The sequence below is a fragment of the Urocitellus parryii genome, chromosome 8 (assembly GCF_045843805.1).
Source record: "Urocitellus parryii isolate mUroPar1 chromosome 8, mUroPar1.hap1, whole genome shotgun sequence".
In the NCBI taxonomy this organism is placed as follows: domain Eukaryota; kingdom Metazoa; phylum Chordata; class Mammalia; order Rodentia; family Sciuridae; genus Urocitellus; species Urocitellus parryii.
Window position 1 is genome coordinate 38,694,538 of NC_135538.1, and position 21,532 is coordinate 38,716,069.

At 33.5% G+C, this 21,532-nt stretch overlaps 1 protein-coding gene across 1 annotated transcript in view; it reads right to left on the reverse strand.

Moving 5' to 3' along the window:
- Positions 1-21,532, reverse strand: part of Nkain2 (sodium/potassium transporting ATPase interacting 2) — a 162,967-nt gene that overhangs the window by 140,489 nt on the left and 946 nt on the right. The window lies entirely within an intron of this gene.

Sequence of the window (21,532 nt, forward strand, 5' to 3'; positions counted from 1 at the left end):
GTGCTGCTCCGCCCCCTCAGAATGTGCCCTCCAGATGAGGTCCTCTCTGAATCAACTGGGTGGGTGTACTGTCAACCTCCTTCCTTCAGTAAACTCCAAGCACAGAGAGCAGCTTCTCTGAGTGGAAGAAACACTGACATATGGGAAGGACAGGAATAGCAAAGGGATTCAAATCTGGCCTTAAAGATTATTTAGATAAACACAGAAAATTGACAACACATGGGGGTGTAAAGAAGTCTCATTATGAAGTCCCCAGTGGGCCCACATAGGTTTATCTTGTCGCCCACAGGGACAGAAGTTTCTGTTCTCCATGGGTATATAAAAAGGAGCAGGAATCCGTGATCCCTTTTCTGCTAATGGGATGTGACTGCCATGGTGAATTAACACTTTTCACTTAAAAAGTTCATTTTGTTTTGGTGAATAGCACAGGTAATATTTCACTTGTCAGGTATTTACTTATATTTGTTCCAAAATGTGTTTGAAGAAGAGGGTGGGTGGGAAATCAAGCTAATCTTGATCGGAGAACAGTGTGTATTCCCTTTACTTAGAGAGTTGAAAATTTATCATGACATATGCTGGCTGCACAGTCAAAACTTATCACCGCCCACAATGTTGGAAGCACGACAGGATAGCTCTGTGGGAGCTGCTTCCTCAACAGATGAGGTTTGATATGTCAAGTGCAGGACCTGAGAAAAGCAAAAAGTAATCCTTTTAGCTGGGCTCTGCATTCATGGGGTGGTGGAAGAGATTTCATTAATCTCTTGTGAAATGTTTTTTTTAAAAGCACTGTTTTACAGAGCTTATAATTCTTGGATAAAATTTGATCATGACTTTTAAGTCAGGAGACATCAATCTTCATATTAAAGAACATTGATTTATACTGTTCAGAAATGCAGATGAAGGGAAAAATATTCAAATCTAGCAAATTTTGTTTGTGTTTTAATCACAAATATTGGGAGTATTTTTCCCCTCTAGACTGCAGTGACTTTAAATACTATGGTGTTCGCACAGTTCTTTTTCAGACTTAACACTGAGTTGAAATAATGATATCCTATGGTGGTGAGCTTTACAAAGATATTGGCCTTTTTTGTAAGAGCTGCATGTCACATAATCCAAAAGTTAAAATTTCAGCTAATGAAATATTTTTAATGTTTATGCCCCTAGTCAAACATTGTGACCCTTTTTATAGATCATAAATGTTTTAATGGATTAATACTGTGACCACTTTCAAGTATATAGTGTCAGCATCTCTTTCAAATAGGCTTTTGAAGATTTCTAACTTATGACTGCAAGGTCCTTCTTCCCACACTGGATACTAGTCATTAAAATTTGGCATTTCTCTGATCAGAGTTCTCTGGCCTTTTAATGATTCATCATTTTGTGATAATTTGTCCTCTAAATCTGTTCACCATTACACATGAGTGTGTTACCAATAACTTTTATTCCTAAATGAAAAGTTTGGATTAATATGTGTATAAAAGTGCTTTGAAACTTGAAATCCTAGCTTCTTTTAAAAATGTGCACATTGTATTCTCTTCCACTGTTTGTTTTTCTCTTTACATTTTTCTGACATTTCTCTTGCCTTTCTTATGCTGTGTTTCTCCCTCTGCTCTTTCACTGTGTTTCTATTCCTGCAGGTTTGTCTGCTTCACTGGGGCTTAAGGTATCAATTCTGAATTTAAATGATCTCTGAAACCTGTATTTCTATTTCCATTTTCTTACCTGTTTATAAGTGAGGGTGCTTAGGATAGAATTACCAGAAACATAGAAGATCTTCTCACATGGGAAAGAAATGTGTAGAATTCTAAATGATATCCAATTATAGATTTTTTCCCAAATATTCCATTTTCCCTATCTCATATCTCAATATCTAACATTCATTTCATCCATAGCAGCAGAGCACATATACTATGCATATTTTAGGCAATAAGCAAATAACTAGAATGGCACAACAATAATTAAACATTATCCCTTCTGAAAACATGTTACAGAAAGCATAAGTCAAAAACACTTATCTGAAAATAGCATTATTAATAGAACACCAGCATGATTCATCAAAATGTTATTCTATAAATTGAGAGGATTCAAACAGCATATAATATATACTTAATCAGAGGACTTTTTAAATAAAATTTTACCTCTAATGAAGTGGAAGGCAAGAAGACATGACTTATCACAAAGAAGATGATATCTTAGTGGAATAAAAAGGACAAAAGGATGTTAAAACAAACTTGTATTGTTTTATAGTTGTCCCAGAAAATAAACAAACATACAAATGGAGCTTTAAGTTACATTTCCTATAATGTTAAAAAAAAATAGTGTGGATACTAGAGTCAGTATAATGATCTAGAAAATATGTAGTATGGTAATACAGAATTGGATACTAACCCAGCTTCAGCCATCACATACTGATAAGCCTACAAAAGGTGGGTTTTCTTGGGATATGACAGGGAAATGTGCATTTTTCAAGGTTTTATTTAGATACATAGAGTAATGCTTCCCCTACCTGTGAATTGCTTCTTAACCAAGGCCATTAATTATAATATGGTCACAAGCCAAGAAATGTGTGAGAATACTCTAAGCATCTAAAACATTTCACCAATTAATGCACTTTATAGGATAGGTCCTCCATTTTTTATTCAAAAATGAATTATTGTTGCTATATTATAATTCTAGTAATCTCAGGTTTTATGTCCTAGAAGACTAGAAATGGAAAACATAGAAACTGGAGAAGAAAAAAAAGATAATTTAGATCAAATGAGTCAGGCATAGCTCAAATGATGAACAGTGACTGATGACTGATGATCAACTCACAAAAAAAGAACAAACATGTAAATAGCATGTATAAGAACATGAAAGTCTATGGCCACAATAATAAGAACATTCAAACACATTCTCAAAGGGCCTGAAAGTACTGATAAATTTCAAACTGGTTTTATTACATACCAGAAATATTTATTGAAGTTTTATTATGTAGTATGTTACTTGATTAATAGGTGATACTTTCACTTTTTAAACCAATTTAAAAAATCTTACATATACATTATACATAGTAATTTACAAACATTATTTAGAATATTTCTATTATAATGATAATTTTAAAAATAGAAAAAACTGGAAACTGTGCAATTATTTGCTCAAGTGGTAAGAGCCAAGTGGCAAAGCTAGACCTAATGTTCTCCAAAAAACATCACCCTTTCTATATCTGGATTGAAAACAATTCTTTAAAAAACAACAACGTTTTCTACTCATTCTTTTTAATGAATCATAAAAATATATAACCTGTTTAAGAACAAGTCCCATCAAAATCATTATAGTAACTTATAAGAGGTTTCTAGTTAATATGGTGAAAGGAACATATATAGAAAAGCCCCCAAGTAAAATAAAATAAAAATGATATATGAGTTTAAAAGAAAAGGAAGTTTCAAGAGAAGTGAAAAAAATACATAGGATTTTAAAGCCAAGGCAATTAATAGAAACTAAAGTAGCAGAGATCTTGGAGGTAATGGAGAACAAATGTTATTTACCAGGAAGAAGTGATCTGTTTACCAAGACGGTTTATGCTGTTGGGGGAACTGTTAAGACTTACTCCTTGGTTTAAAAAATTAGGTACAATGAGATAAAAATGAAAATTCATTATTGGTAGCCCTCACAATCAAATTGCATCAATTGTCTGCAATTGAACCCTAGAAAGAACCTACCAAGTGTTAGAATGGCTGGCTTCCCTTTTGCTGGACTGGAGTCTGAACAAACAAGCTGGACAGGGGTTTAAGTCTATGACTGTCTTACTGCATCTAATCTTCAGCCACCATGTGAACACTGTTGTCTCCCCAGCATAGAAATAAACTGTTCGACCAATTTGAGATTCCCCAACTTTAGCCCAAGGTGTGAAGGATATGTGAGTGAAGAGTAAACACTGAATGTGTCAAACTTTTCAGCTAGAGTTATCTTTTGGTGAGGTGAAGTGTCCACCTATTTGCAGTTAAGTAATCCAAGTGCTGTTTAGCTGAGAGAAGACAGGGCTTTCCAAGGTCAGCAATCTGTAGCAAACTGTAAGCCAGTTAGTTGGAAAACACTTCCAAAGTTGTGTTTATTTTTGGACAAAGCCATTATTCTTAAATTGCTGACTTTATGGACACAAGACTCTATAATAATGAAGGCCAAAACCACATCTCAGCTATAGCTAATGAACAAAGGACACTTCTTTTGGAGAATAGCAACTGGGTAGAAAGATAAAGAGGAAGGAGGTGTCATGATACCACCAGCAGCTCACATCCACTGGATGTTCTCTACCAGCCACAACTGTTTCACACCCTTTACACATTCTGAGTCATCAAAGCCTCACAATAATCTCATGATATAAATTCTGCTGTTATTCTCATTTTTTAAAAAATATTTTTTAGTTGTTGATGGACCTTTATTTTATTTATTTTTATGTGGTTCTGAGAATTGAACACAGTGCCTCACGCATGATAGGCAAGCGGTCCACCACTGAGCCACACCCCCAGCCCCTGTTATTCTCATTTTAATCAATGAGGATATACTTAATGTTAAGGTCTTTGAAAAGACTTTGGCTCCATGAAATTTCAATGAAAGGTGGAGATAAAAATTTTCAGTGTTATTTTTGTTGAGTAAGATTTCTGATTGTGGGCAAAAGATAGCTCGTCACAGAGAATGGATTGGAGAACACCTTGAACACTCTCCACCTTGACAGAAACAACATCCTCACTTTCTGCCACAACAGTTCAATTCTACTGTTAATATCAATTCTTCTGAGTTCCAAAGAAGTTTATATATTCCAGAATTCCATATTCATTTGAAAATTGTTTACCTCTGTTAGGGGTAATAAATCAAACGTCTCTATTCGTTAGCTTATGCTTCTAAATGTAACACCTGGCTAATTGTACTCTCTATGTTAAAACAAATATTATTCGATACTAATAAGCTCTAAACAGTAGATTAGATTTGAGGGCTATAAAGATATTCTGCCATCATCTCATCTGGAAGGAAACAAGAGGAAGAATGGTCACTGGGGTGTTGGGGTAAAAAGAAACCTGAAGGAGGAAATGTGAAGCTTCTAAAAGCCAATTTTGTGTACTTTCCAACTTTTCCTACAGTTAACATGAGTTTTATTGTCATTACTTTTTTTAAAGAAAAGACTTAAAAAAATTTTAAGAGATATCTTTTTCTTTCCATGTGATGGATAAAAGAAGTTGTTGAATAAGTTAGTAACATATGGAAATTCAAAGTAAGGACTGAGGCAAGGTGCTCAGGAGACCATGCTGTTAATCCTGACCCTGAAATGACTTAGCTGTGTACCCAGTGTTCTCATCTACAAAACAGAGAGATCCTGCAAACGATCTCTAATGGCTTCTGCAAGATTCCTGACTCTTGAAAGCCAAGTTTAGGAAGAGATTAACTAGAACAATCACCCCACACTGCTATCTAACTGCACATATTTTGGCTTATTCTCTATTTATATTATACTGAAAGTATAAAATGAAAGCATTTTCTAAATATACCTGCTTATTAGTTTTCTTTCTCATTTTATTAATATTATTAAAATTAGAGATCTTTTAAGGGAAGAGGCTATTACTTTAAAATTTATTTACAGTTCTGTCTTAACACAGTATTATTTACATTTGTCAATCAATTTGTTCTATTAAAACTCATATATCTTAACACTTGTTAAGTAAAAACAAGAAAAATAAATATTCTAAGTCCTCAACTGCTTTTTAATTTCCTTTTCTACTTGTCTTTATGCATGCTTTCAGTAATTGAGCTAATAAACATTTTAAATTTGTATTTGTTCAGGGAGAGCCACTTTCTAGCCAACTACCACCAAGAAGTAAAATCTAAGACTTTGGTAGTAACTGACATTTATGCCAGTATATTATATGGACTCTAAAGACAAATGTGAAAAATTCATTCTGAAGTGAACATTTTATAATGTTGAGTGCTCTGTATTGAAAGGCTCTCAACAGCTTTAAATGAGTGAATGAGAACACATTAATTATTTGCCATTAAAAATAGATGGAAATTTCATTCTCTGATATATATATATATATATATATATATATATATATATATATATATATCTCAATTCTTTCTTTGACTCTTGTTAAGTGGCCTTCAATTGGCATAGCATCTGTTGCTTCTCTTTTTACAAAGTTGAGAAAACAATAACACATTGGGAGGTCAGCTATAAATCTTTAAGTAGAAACACATTCTATAAATAAACATTATCATTGACATCCTTTTCAATTTCCAACTTTATATAACCATCAAGTTTTGGTTCTTACTTTGGTCACATTATAACCAGATTTTTGTGGAGGAAACTTCAGTGTAGTAGAAGGAACAAATACTTATTATTACCTAATAGAAGATAAAGTGAGAGAATAATAAGAAACACTTGGTAGCTATGATTAACAAATAAAAAATATCTCTTGCTTCCTTCTGTATTCAGGGGCTTGCAGTGATTTCTACTATCTTTTAAATTATGTCTAAGTAGTGTGGCTAAATTTCAAATTTGTCTTTCAACTGACACTTTGAATTTTCTCTCTTGTGAAAATTCCAAAGGGACTTTCTTTTGCTTTTCCCAAATAATTCTGTCTTCTTCCTGCCACATATCAATAACAACAATAACAACTAATATTATCTGAGTACTTGTTATGTTAAAGAAATATTTTTTTAAAATCTTCATTATTTAATTCTTACAAAAACCCAGTGAATTAGAGGGAGTGACATCATCAAGAAGGTGGAAGTCCTAGATCCTTGTTTTGCCCCTGGAGACAAAAATCAACATTAATAGATGGAACAATTACTTTGTGAGGAATCCAGAAACCAGTTAAGAGACTCCTACAGTGCAGGTGAGTACAAATCTAGCTACCCTGAAGTCAGTAGGAGAATTCCTAGACCTCATTCATCACAGTTCCCTCCTTGGCTCAGTTTTGTGTGTATGTGGTGTCACTGGGGAAAACAACTCCCAGCTCCTGGCTTCTCCTTGGGAAGGAAAGAGAAGACTCAAACATGACCAACATTCAGACTTTTGGGAGACTTGCTGAAGGAACTGATTTCTGTCTGGTCTGAATCTCAGGAGGATAGTAAAGGACACTGGGTTGAAAGTCATTGAAAACAATAGTGGTGTTTTGTAGTAGTACACATTAGTTCAAAGTAGTCCCTCCCTCTAGCCCAAGAAAAAATAAGTTGGAGAAAAGTTCCAAGTCTCAGTATTCCCCAGGAGAGAGAAATAATTGAGGTATGTGTCCATTATTCAGGATTTGGGGGAGTTCTGCCCAAGAGATTGACTTCTATTTTGCCCATCTTTTAGTGTTTGTAGGACTTGGCGTACCCTAGAAGTCTGTGGGGCATTGAAAATAAAAGAGAGCTGGAAAGTTTGTGGCACTGCCAGAGAATGTGCATTAATGCAGACATGTGCAAAGTGAGCAAAGGTACATAGCTTCTGATAAAAGCAATTGTCAAATTCCTGATTGGGAATTTAAAAGCTCACATTTAGAGGATGCATCCACAAAAAAGTTTTGAAGAACTCCCAGAATCTGTATCCAAGATGATTGGTGAAGATCTTTTTGGGTACAAAACCAGTTTGTGATGTTTGGGAAAGGTTGCTTTTTTTTTTTTTTTTTTCCAAATGTGAGTCTCAAGGAAGAGTTGGAAGGCACACAAAGAAACAAGGCACTGTGATACAAAGAATACCATAAATCTCCAGAAATTGACTCTAAAGAAATGGCAGCATATGAAATATCTGACATTTACTTCAAAATAACTGTAGTAACAATGTTCAATATCTTAGAAAAATGACATGTCAACAAAATGAGAAAATTTAAAAAGAAATAAAAATTGTGTGAAAAAGAAACAAAAATTAGAGCAAAGAATACAATAACTGAATTGAAAAATTCACTAGAAGTTTTCAAAGGAAACTTGATTATGCAGAAGAAATCAGAGAATTAAAAGATAAGTCATTTGAAATTAGCAAGTAAGAGGAACAAAAAGAATGATTAAGAAAGTGAATGAAAGCTTAAGAGACTTCAGAGAACCCCAAAGAATATTTGGTAGGTATGTTGTAAATGCCTATTAAAGATAAGTCTCACTGACTCTTGCTTTTATTGAATAAACAGATAGTCTGACTAAAGGTCATCTTTTATTCCTTGAAACTGTATATATTTCCTTTCCTTATTCAAAGTTTCAACCACATCGAGTTAAAAACATTGTCTATAGTAAAAAAGTAAAAACTTGATTGATTGACAAACATTTAGAAACAGACATAATTTAGCAAAATCCAATCTGAGAGTTTATTCTAGAAAATCCCTGCTGATATATTAGAAAGGTGACAGGGATAGAAGTTCCCACATTAAACACTCACACAGACAACTTTGGTAGGGATGTATTTCATGCCTGATATTCCTAAAAATCATCACCTTGATGATGAAGGTAAAGATAATGAATGCAATTTAGCTCCCTGACTCACAGAATTTGATTTTCTCTATTAGTTGGAGGCATGCATCATTGCAGACTTGTAACTCTTTGATCTCACTTCTCTGAATCTCAAAGTAATATCTGTAAGTACTATGAAAGGGTGTTAATGAGGCACAAAAACATGGTCAATGTAATTTTCCCCTTCAGAGTAAGAATCTAGCCAGTAGTACAGGAGTTAAGAATGGCATTCTAGTACACTTCATAAATATGTAGAACAATTTTCTCTCTCTTTAAAAAATGTATTCATTGTCAAGGGAAAAAACTATTATATAGTTTTTGGTTGCCAATTTAATATTAAAGCTAACTGTCCCTCTCTGTGCTTAAATGACCTCAATTTGTAACTACCTGGATTGCCTCCAGAGTCATCTATAATTTAATTATCTGTATCCTAGCTCACCTAGAAGGGCTCAAAATGAAATGGTGACTTTGGTTTCTGAGGCTAGAATCAATAGCTATTAGGAGAATGAGGAGATTTTTAAATCTAGGGAAAAAAGCAAGTACTTAAAATATCCATTGCATCAGCCTCAAAATTCTAGTACCCAGACAGTACAGGTATGGTGGAATTTTTATCACGATGCCCTACACAGCTTTTATGCCTGGAAAGGTATGGGTTAGGGTAAGAACAGATTGTCAATTAGAATAAGAGCTGAAGGTTTAGTTTTCAGAGAACTGTAAACTTGTGTGGCACATTTACAGAGGCAGACAGATCCTGAAGAACAGAAATAGATGAAGCTATAGATAAGAAGAAAATCTTAATGTAAGCCAATTGTATGAGTTTTCTCTAACCATGTCATTGGCATCATGTAAATGCCAGACATCATCTTATATACAGCTTAAACATAGCAGATGTTGGCATTTAACTATAGGTTGCTATGAGAGAAAATTGCCCTTGAATGAGAAAGGAAGTTTACTGGCAAGGAAAAATGATCTTTCCTGTTAACAGTTATACCCCAATAATAGAATTGTTTCCAACCAGCGATTGTGGGGTGGGAAAGGAGGAGAGATGTAATGATACCTCAATTCCAATCTAAAAAAGAAAGAAAATCAGCTTCAGTTTAAATTGCAACGTGTGGGTTGTATACATAGAACCTTCTCCTCCCTCTCTTCTCAAACCTCAAGGCTTCATGTTAAATGGGACAAATCACATCCTTCGTAGTTCTGCTCTGTTTGGTACAGCTGCTTGCTGCAGGTGGTGCCCTAAAAATATATTGTTTGTTTATTTTTCAATATAGCCGTCTGCAGAGTGGTACCTAAATGTGCAACTGCTCCCTTCTCTTTCTGTCAGTGAACCACATGATGAAAGACTAAGACCTCTGCCAAACCTAGCATGAAAAGGCCCAAATAAGAGGCACAGGTAGTGCTTGAGGTTCAGCTTCTGATAAGTTCCATTTTCTCTGGATTCATGAAGCAAAGCTGACAAGCAGACTATCTGTCATCAGAGACTGGATTTCAGCGAAGCAAAGCCAAGCCAAAACTGCCTTTGTTGGGAGAATAATTGTGCTACTCAGGAGATTAACATCTGTAAGCATATGGGATGTAAAAGGAAAAAAATCAATAACACATCACAAAAAATAATAAAAGCAAAGACTAATCTCAGTTATATATTTATGTAGATATATTCAAATAGAGATTTTAATGATTTTTTAAATTTATAATTTATATGACCAAATAGTTTTTCTGTTCACATTGGTAGAGTGCAGTATAATATTTTACATGTAAAATATTTTTTAAACTATGGTTAATATAATGATACACAAAGTTAATATTACTAACGAATATTATTTTAGCGTTTTCTCATTGAATGAATCCTAGAAAAAACACCTCCCAGGTTGGGGGGTGCAGTTAAGTGATATAGTACTTTTGTAGTATATGTAAGGTATTGCATTCCATCATTGGTACCAAAAAATAAACAAATAAAAAAACCTTTCCCAATATTATAAGTTTTATATGAACTATTGCTGCATTAGAAAGAATAATAATAATGAGTCATGCCTATCCAATCTTTGGCAAGTCACTCTTTTCTACAGAAATTTTACATAACATCAATGGGATGCTGATAAATAGGTTTTATAATGGTTAAATAAGTAAAATGTAAAACTATAAACATTTTCTAGAGATATTTTGAAAACAATTGGCTTCTGGTGAACAAGTCACTAATATTCTCCTAAAATTTAGTGATTTGTAAATGCATCTGGATTATTAACACAGGAGGAAAGAACACAGCAGAGTAAAAATGAGGACATGATTCTAACCTTCAGAAATAGGAATGATGTTGTTTCCACTGAGAGTGATGTAGAGAAGGACAGGAAAGTGAAGACTTGAGATGGGAAATAGTGACTCAATGTCAGGCTCATTAGGCAGACAGAAACAGAGAAATGGAATAAGGCAAGGCGAAGAGAAAAAGTTGAACAAGTAAGTCTGAGGCTAACTCCAATATGAGAAATGGAGGGTGGAAAGGATGACCAGATTCTGAGGGAAAGTCACGAGTCATTTAAAGAGAGCAGAATTTAAATAGAAAGTAGATTATATGAAATAGAGTTCAATAACTGAACTTACTTTTGAGTATGTGAGCTGTGTTTGCTGACTGCAGATTGCATACCTGGTCACAACTCCCCATGTGCTCTCATGTAGAGGCCATAGTCCTACCTTTAATGCTGCATCTCCACATGGCTCAGTCCTCACATACAGTCAGAATTTAGGTAAAACATCACCTATCTAAGTGGCCTTCTCTGGCTATTCTCCAGTGGCTCTCTTTTATCTTACCCAGCTTTATTCATCAGCAGAGCATTTACATATTGGACATACTATATATATTCTATACATATATGTATAGAATTGGACATACTATATATATTCTATACATGTATGTATAGAATATATATATATATATATATATATATATATATATATATATATATATATATATACATACACACACTATATGCATGCCTCTTCTCATAAGAACATACATTGCATGGGAGCAGAGGCTTTGACTCACCCTTGCATCTCCAATGAGAATACCAATACACTCAGCAAATATTTGTTAACTGGCAGAATGTATATAAAGCAGTTTCAAGCTCCAAGCAGTTGAAGAATATGGAGGAATCAACTTTTTAATTTGAATATTTAGATTAAATCTACACAACTTTAAACCACCATTTGAAAACTGAAAATCTGTACCCACTGAAAGTTGTAGTGTCTCATACTTAACTGATTGCAACTTTTAATTGAAACTCGAACATAGCTTTGTGGCATTTCAATTTGACCTCTCTCCAGGAGCAAGAAGCCTGGGAAAGCTCTTTATCCTGAAATATAAAGCTCAATACATGATAAATTGAATCTGGAAAAAAATCATCTTTCTCTATGAATAAGAGTCTCTGTATCAATTCCATATAAGTGAAATCTGTGCAGCTAATAAATGAAGAAAATGTGTCTTCTGCACAGAGCTCAGTTTTATCTACCAGGAAAAGAATAAAAGTAGGGGGTGAAAAGCTGTTTGGTCTTGCTGTGGACTACTAGTCAATCTAGATACTGATGAAGCTCCTGAGTGCATTAGCAGACAGCAGTTTATGATCCATTATTCCACATCTTATGCTGGTGATACATTGTCATGCAGACTGAATTGGATAGCTGAGATATATTATTACCCAGGACATAAATCTATAGCATTGCTTCAGTGGGGGTCTTCCAACTCAGTTCCAGGATAATTATTACAGCACTTTGGAACTTTAAGTCTATAAGTGTGAACCAAAGAAAATGTAGGCAATACATCTATGTAATTTCAACTCACATCACACGCTCATAATTAAAGGACAATAAGGACAATGTATTTTTCCATAAGGTTTGCCCTCTCCTTTATGACATTTTTAATATCAAGCTTTCTTTGACAACTTGTCTAAATCTTTTAATTATAAGCAACATAAACTTTTCTAAGTTTGTGAAATAAGTGATTGCTGAAAATGAATACCCTACTAACTTTGAATCACTAACTTGATTTTTTTTCTGTACTTCACAGTATAATTTCATTTAAAATTAGTTTTCATAGTAAATGCATAGTATATTAGGACTAAATCAATGTAAACATGGCATTCAACTAAAAGGATAACATGAAATTACAGCACGGGTGAGCTGTAAAATTTAGAAAAAACAAAAAGAGAACTTACCCATAATTCTGTGATGAAGAAATCAATCAAGTTGTAGATAGAGAAGTAGAGAAAGTGAAGATGAATGATTGGAATACATTGATAGTGAGAGCAAAAAGGGATAATTTGTATTTATAAAGTTGCTAATAATAAGCAGCCCAAGCTTTAGAGGTGGAGCTATTCAGAATCAATATAAAAGAGCAGAGCAACTCATATTTTTTCAGAATATAAGAAGACAGAAAGAAACTCATAATATACTTGGAGCCATAGCATTCTCCACTTAATTCCATGACTCTGGAATCATGTTTCCAATTAGCATTAACAAAAATAATCATGTGGCAACTACCTCATTAAGTATAATAAATGTATCATCATGAATTACGTTAGGAGGACTAAAAGTGATAAACATATGTGTGTGAAAAGTTGTGGTCTTGACTCTCAGGTTCTTGCTTGAGAGGGATTTAGCATGATGGGTGGCGGAGAGGACAAATGGCGGAGTCAGGGAGAAGGCAGCCATGATGCTAAGGAAAGGGAGAGAATCTGGATCCAGACTAGGAATGGAAAACCTTGCCATGTGGAAGGGTGTGTGGGTTGAGAATAGAAGAATTTTAAAACCTGTGTGTAAGATTGGTAAATGCAAAAGGTACAGAGAAAATATCACAGATGGCTCTTCTTCCACTGTGTAAACACCATTTAGCCTAAGTGTGTTTGCCCATATTTTTATTCTTTTCCATTCAAGTATAACATGCTAAACAATAAATTATCCCTCATATTATAGCTGTCAGTATAAATCATGTTTATATCCCTCCTTTGAGAATGCCATGCTCCTACTTAGAAACGCTAGCAGATCTTGCTACTATTGTTCTATCACTGTGTTTAATTTCCAGTGAGAAGGAAATTGCTACCAAAGATGTATTTCTTAAGAATTTTGTATCACAGTAATTGATCACAACTGGAAAAACATCCCAAAAGACAATGGTATTGTATATTTCAAAGGAAGATGTCAACCTTTTGTTCTCAGGCCAATAACTTGTAATATTTTTCACAAGATACTATATTTAGTGTATTTTAATATACTTTACTTGTTTACAAAATCATTTGTGACTTAATACAATTTATTTAATTCTGAAGAAAATTTATAATCATACAACTAAATATAAAAATAGTATTGTACACAGTTCATTGTACCATATTTTATGTACAATACTTTATTCAATTTAAATCTCCTATTATTAAGAAAATAAAATTATTAGTGATTGGTTGTGTCTTTAATCATCACTGCCATTTGACTGTACTAATGTGTTTATTCTGTGGTGTTTCCTAACATTCCCACAGGTACAGTGAAGTGCTTAGGAGGTAAGCAAGTCCTTTAAACATGACATACAGAACAGATAGATATTGCATGCTGATTACAATAATTGATAAGGGACTGTGCACATAAGCTAGTGGTGCAGTACACTAAATAGTATTATATTGGTTTTTAGAATCATGGTAATATCTGGGGAGTAAGTAAACTTAGTAGGATTTAGTTCATTTTTTGCACGTCATTATGAGTTATTCTGAAAGGATTAAAGTATTCTCAATGAGCAGTGAAAGAAACTGAGCTAAGGAGAAAATAAATAATTCTACCTTTATTGTTTTTCAAGGCAATTTCTTTAATGTTATCTCATTTAGTTCATATTTACAAAATAGTTTATTATACAACTGGGTATAAGATTTAAGGATTGTTACTCAGACTGTGAATATTTTACCTTATAATTCTAAATTTGCATGTAGGGAATACCAGAGAATATTAAAAAAATATGCATCTAATTTGACCTCAGAGGCTGGTTAAATTCTGGCACTCTGCTTCTTCATGTGTTCACAGAACTACATAACAATTTACAAGGGCACTTTTCAGTAATAAAGGAAAATAAAGTCAAGAGGCTGTTAACTGTTTTGTGATTACTATACCCAAAAGTTGATTGGCATCTGTAGATAAGACATCAGGGCTTTACCCTTTAAATCGATATTGTTCAAAGGAATTTATTATGGTTCAGAGGAATAATAAATACACTTATTCAATAAATTCCTTTGAACAATGTCCTTTTAAAGGATAATGCCCTGATGTCTTATATATATCAACCAACTTTTGGTTAAAATAATCATGAAAACTGCATACTTTATTATCTATTGAATAGTATTCATTCAATAACAATAGTATTTCTTACTCTTCAGGGATAGATCCAGTTGGAGTTTTCAAATAAGTTGTAAAACTTATTTATTTATAAGTTTTGTTACATTCAATTGCATCAAAAAATATCCTGTCTGGATTCAATTTGCCATTCTCCTATTTCAGAAAGTATCCTTGGAAAAACTCCCTATTTATACTAATACTTTGTTCTTTTCCTCATATTTTGAAATTTTCATAAACTGTTCTGATGCTACAGAAAGACATGCCACTTTCATTTTGTTTCTTGGGCCACTAACTTTTGACAGGGAGATCTGTGCTTCTGAAAACCTGCACCACAGCTGGAGTAGCAAGTCCAATAATCAAGCCAAGCCTCAAGCTGTGAAGCCCACTTGAGAGTGGGGAAAGAGCCCTAGTCTTCACTCCAACCCTTGTGTACTGTAGTTAGCAAGCAGTTTTGTCTTAATAAGGAAATGATTGCATCACCTTCAACACTGGACTAGTAATCAGAAGATTCAGTTTACAGTTCTGGAAGTACACCAACTCACTCTTTTGGTGGAAATACAGAACTCATGGTATAGACGCACAGATTCATTATTTTATAAGAAGCTCATTATTTGAAGGGCCTGACCTTGATGTCCAGAAAAGGAAATGATTTTCAAGACCCAGGAAGAATTTGATGAGGCAGCCAGAGCCCTGAAGCCCTTTGGAATTAGGGTTACCTTCCCTGACCAGACTCCACCTGGTTCTAAGAAATTCAGGAAGTAAGAAGGATCAACAGTGAAGAGAAAGGGAAGGCACTAATATTTTCAGTGAAAATTTTAAAAATCACATTCACCAAAGACTCTACCTGAGGTCTAAGGAAACAGAATTTTTAGGAGTTATGGCATGGCAATCCTTTAAAAAAAAACTAAAGAAAGTTCTATTCTCAGTCAAGTTGAATTTACTGTTTTAGAGTTCTCATTTCTGTTGCTGTACATTCTGAGAGAATTTTTAAAAATTTTACCTGAATATTATGTATATTTGAAATGTAAGCTTGATAATTTTTTTATTAGTTTAAATGACATCCTTGTAAAATATCAGTTGACCAAATATGTGTGGATTTATTTGGGGCTTCCATTCTGTTCCACTGGTCTATGTTTGTCTTTATGTCAGTACCATGCTGTTTTAATTACCATGGCTTTGTAATTCTTTTAAAATTGAGAAGAATGATACTTCCAACATTGTGGCTTTTAAAACTGCTTTGGTTATTCAGAGTATTTTTGTGGTTTCATATGAGGTTTAGGACTGCTTTTATGTTTCTGTAAAAAAAAAATGCCATTGAAATTTGTATAAGGATTTTATTTAATCTATACATCATTCTGAGTAATATGAACTAGTTTAGCTGCAAAAGATGTATTTATTTTGATATATTATAAATATTAGTATATTTTAAAGAGATCTATAGTGTCCTCCATTTAAATATGTCCAATTAAATTAGAATATCACTGTGATTTGAAATTCACCCTAACACGCATACACATACTTAAGGATTATAAATTTTATGTAGTTCATTTTCTTTGAATTCACACTGCTTCTACACTGCTTTCACAGAATTTTGTTCTAATTAAATATGTTTATTTACTTGAAAGTTGTATTATTGCTCAGTCTCTCACACTACTTTGTAATAAATTTAGTTGTATATGTATAAGTGTGTATATTCATTGAATATGTATAGATTTCGATTTCATATTTTTCTCAGGTCCATGAGGCAGAAAGTGTTAAAAAATTCTCATTCTGAATATTAATAATAATACTATTCTCATAATTATTATTTTACACACTTGATTTAAAACAAAGTAATCTGTACAAACTGATAAAAATTATTATGTATGAAAATAAATTTGTACTTGAAATCTCTTTTTATTTATATTAGAATGGGACAGAGTTCAGCATGATTCAATTTCTAGAATTTTTTTTTAGGTTTAAGTACTGAAAAATCTTTTTCCTAAATAGTAGATGCAGTTTTTATAATGACCCATTTCTACAACTTATCCTAAGTTGCATAGCACAATTTCCACAATTATCTATCACAAAAATTATTTCAAATAATGTACCAAGTTACAAATTTATTAGGATTTTCTTTCAATTTTAATGAAAGCAAAGAATTGGAAATTGCTCAATTTGCAACAACAATTTCTGGGAAGTATACCAAAAACACTATCAAGACATAATAAATAGCTATTAATTATAGCCATCTCTTAAAGGAACCTAGCCTAATTTTATATATGTAAAAACTTTAGAAATATTGAAATATTATATAATTTCAAATATATGTTTTTTGATAAAATGTTTTTTCTTAATTAAAAATCATGTGCTTTGAGTATATTTTTACTTAAGCTATGTAGCTGCAGACCTGGCTAATTTAGTTCATAAAGTCAACCAGTTCAAACTTACTTTTTTTCTTAAAATTCTGTTTTAATTTTTCAATTTAAATACATAGAACACAGGGTATCCCCATGGCAACTATATGACTTCTGAATATAGCTGTAGCTGAGTAGCAGCAAATACTATTTCTCCACTTTTCGTTTTAGAACTACACAAGCTCTTAACTTGGATATAAAGCTTATATTACTGATAGCAATGCCAAGTTGACATGAAAATCATGATTTCATGCACTATACAAAGTTTTCCAAATAGGGACGACATATAACTGAAGGTTGAACTTGAATACTTGGATTTAGCTATGAGCTGTGCAAGGGGTATTGGAACTTTTTCTAGCTGGGTGTTGTAACGTACTGTTGTAATCCCAGCAGCTTGGGAAGCTGAGGCAGGAGGATCCCAAGTTCAAAGCCAGCCTCAGCAACTCAGGGAGGACCTAAGAAATTTAGCAAGAACTTGTCTCAAATTAAAAAATAAATAAATAAAAATGGATGAGGATGTGGCTCAGTGGTTAAGGCTCCCTGGGTTCAATCCCTGGTACCAAAAAAAAAAAAAAAAAAAAAAAAAGTAAAGAAAAGGAATGTTTTCTAAACTCTTCAATGACTTCCTTGATAATTTTTATATAATTTCTAAGTCACATCTAATGGCTTTGGGAACCGGTAAGCTTATTTACATTTTTATCAATATCTTCTGCTAGTCTCCTAAAAAAAATTAATAGTCAACCTGCCCTGAATTTAGAAGTATGTCAGAAGTAAATGAAATAATAAAGGAAATAAAGGAACACAAGACCAAACAATTTTGGTTGGAGAGGTTTATATAAAATTTAGAAATATTGATTCTCTGGATGTGGCTAAAGAAAAGAGAGAATAAAGGCTTTATTTAACAATGAATTATTGGGAATTTTAACATGTATTTTAACAAATATAGTTATTTCAGGTATTGTAATACATGTTCACTCTTAAAATATCATTTATGTATATTTGTTTGCAAAACATATTCATTTTTCATTGTGTTGGTTACAGGGAGTAAGTCTAATATGTGCATAATAAATATGAGGTACATACATATCCATTCTCCTCACCCATGGCAGATGTAGCCAATCAATCACAGCATTCTTTGCCACTGAGAAACTCTGAACATTTAGACTTCAGTAATCCATTATCCATTAGCTGTTACAGCATTCAGGTTGAAGACTATTTCTCAGCCTTGTTACAAGAAAGAGCACATCCATAATCCCTCTTTACTAGCTAAACATCTTAGGAAAGGTTTCTAACCTGTTATGCTGCACTCATAAGACGGTTACACTGTCATAAGATTAAATTCATGTGAACATATTTTCTAACCAATCATGCATTAAGAAATCCAATCAATTATCTTGTAATGTAAACAACACCATCTCCCTAGTTGATCTCTGTACTTTCTCTACACACATTTTATTTCTTGGTAAGTGTGGGTTTTTTTAAAAAATGGTTTTATTAAAATTGTGCACACCTGTATGCCTTATGAGTGTGGTATCTGATACTAACTGGAGAAAAAGACTGCTGGAGGAGGAGAAATCTGGAAACCTTACTCCTGGCTCATCATTATGATGCTCTGGCAGACTTTTTTGCTTGGCTGGAGGCTGTGTGATTAATAGCCCCTCTTCTCAATTATGAGGATATTATACTCATCTTCCTTTGGCTGTAAATGGGAGATATCTATGTATGTGAGATGCAAATGTGGGCTCTATGAATGCTAATTTCAAAATCAGCCAAAAGTTGATTGGCAGAAAACTGAACAACGCTGTGACAGGCATTCTGGGGGTCAGAAATCTGTGAAAGAAAGGCTGAGTGAGAGTGGAGAAAAAAAGAGCTGGAGAGATTTGGAGTTAATCAAGAGCAATAGTTGGGAAAGCAGCAGTTTATGAAAGCAAGTCTAAGCCAGATATCCCAGAAGGAAATGGGATGGCAAAAACAATAAAAGTGAGAGTTTAGCTGACATTACAAAAAGTGGGATGAAACTAAGAAGCCAAGACTATGCCCCAAACTGCAAGAACTGCTGCATCCTCTGTCTCTTACGTCCCTGAAATGTGTCCGTTTGCACCTGGTTTGTGCCCTCAGGAACTCTGCTCCATTTTTAACTATAACATCCTTCATGTCAGGGATACTGTTGTCTTTGCTTTTCTAGATATCCCAGGGGACAAGCACTCAGGAGTGTTCCCTATATTGGATTGAACTGAATATTTGATTGTCAGAAGGATGATCCGGATAATATAAAAGGGGAGGAACAGAGAATCCAGACACTATTTAATTAGTCAATCATTACAGCAGAAGAGATCAGGATGAGTACAGGAAAAAGTCTTTGGTTCACATTGGTTACACATTCACATTTTTACATAATGCCATATTAGTGACTGTTGTATTCTGCTACCAATGTGATCCTGCATTTTGTATTTGGGGTAAAAATGGGAGTTCATAACCCACTTGAATCAAATGTATGAAAGATGATATGTCATGAGCTTTGTAATGTTTTGAACAACCAATAAAAAATAAAATAAAATAGTAAAATTATGCAATGAAAACAAGAGGTTTAATAAAGGATATACATTTGAAATATATATATTATTTTTTAAAAAAAGTCTTTGGGCTGTTTCCAATGAATAGGCAGAGCAAATATTTTAAGATAAGACCTTTTAGGTGGGTTTGCATTATCAACTCAGATTGACTAAGTATTTTGTGTAGCGGGCATTTTCAGCCCAAGGTGGCTAGACAAGCAAGCCTAAAGTCCCAAAGTGCTGAAACTTCCATGGGTAGTTTCTTAGGTAAGAGAGTTGGTAACTTAATCTTTGGTGTTCCTGAATCAGCATCACAAAAGAACCCCTCCCTGCCAAAGGAAGACCTGGTGAAGAGAAAGAGATAAAGGTGCCACAGCTATTGATACTTGGTTAAAATAAATTTTTCACTCCACTGGGGGACAGTGTAGACAGAAGGGAAAGCCATCTGAATTATTTTCCCCATCTGTTCTTAGGGACTTTCATTCACCTTCACATTCTAGTCATCTTGCCTTTACAGATTAATTTTACTTATGTAAAAGTGTTTTTCTCTGGGCAGTATGACAGACTCAACATATGATTTCATATCCAAATGCACTTCTTTGCAAATTCCCTTTGCCAAAATTTTATGTGAATATAGTTATACACACACACACACACACACACACACACACAAATTCCAATAATCCTCTTAAAGAGTCATATATAACTGTCCTTACAAGTAAACTGCATCTTCACATCATCCTTAAAATATAGGTGAAAGTTTGCCAAAATGATGAAGATATTGTAAAAAAGGGATGGGAAGGATAATTCAAATAAAATTTTGTTTAAAACCCTACTCTAAAACATTTGTATTGACATTTAATTTGTCTCAGAGTCTCAGAAATGTTTCACTTTTCTCATGTGAGATTTAATACTATTTAAATGGATTTTAAAAAATTAAATAACTACTTTCATTTCACCAAATCTAACTTGTCTTTAAGATAAGCAAAAATGAACCATTTTAGATTTCAACATGAATACAGAAAATTTTGTTTATTTGAAGAATTGTCTCAGGTTGGATATATTAGGGAAAGATCACTTAGTACTTTAGCTAAGAACATAATTCAAAATTTCTGGAATTTATTCATATTGATCTTGAAATATTTCGAGTTCTTCCTTCTTGGCTATTTTGTGATTGATGGGACTGTATGACTATAGTGCTGGACAATAAACTGTGAAGAATGAGCTGCTTCTCCCTGGAAGGACCATGCATGTACCAATATGGATCATGCATATCTTTCTGTGATCTTGGGCATGGCAACCCAATGATAATTGGGTTTGTGGTTGTTACACTAGGCTTGTATCCTTATTGACAATGAGTGTAGAGCCTCCTGCTGACACAGGGAATAAACCTGTATGATATTTAGTCACAAAGACTTAGGAAATGTTTTAGTAGCACAGCATACATGTAGTCTATCATAACATCCATATGATTGATATATATATATATATATATATATATATATATATATATATATATATATATATATAAATGCTTTTAACTCAAAGAATTTTATATAAAATGATTATTGCCTTTCTATGCAGAACTTATTATCCCCTGTTATTCAATTGGGAGTCCATATCACCCTCAAAGTAATTCACTGCAGAAAGAGGTAAACATCAGATTGCACTTGCATTATTTTTGGCTAACAATTGTAAGACTATGAACCTCAACTGCAGATCTATATGGAATCTAAAAAAATACGTGTGGCTCTAGAATCTGAAATGATTAAA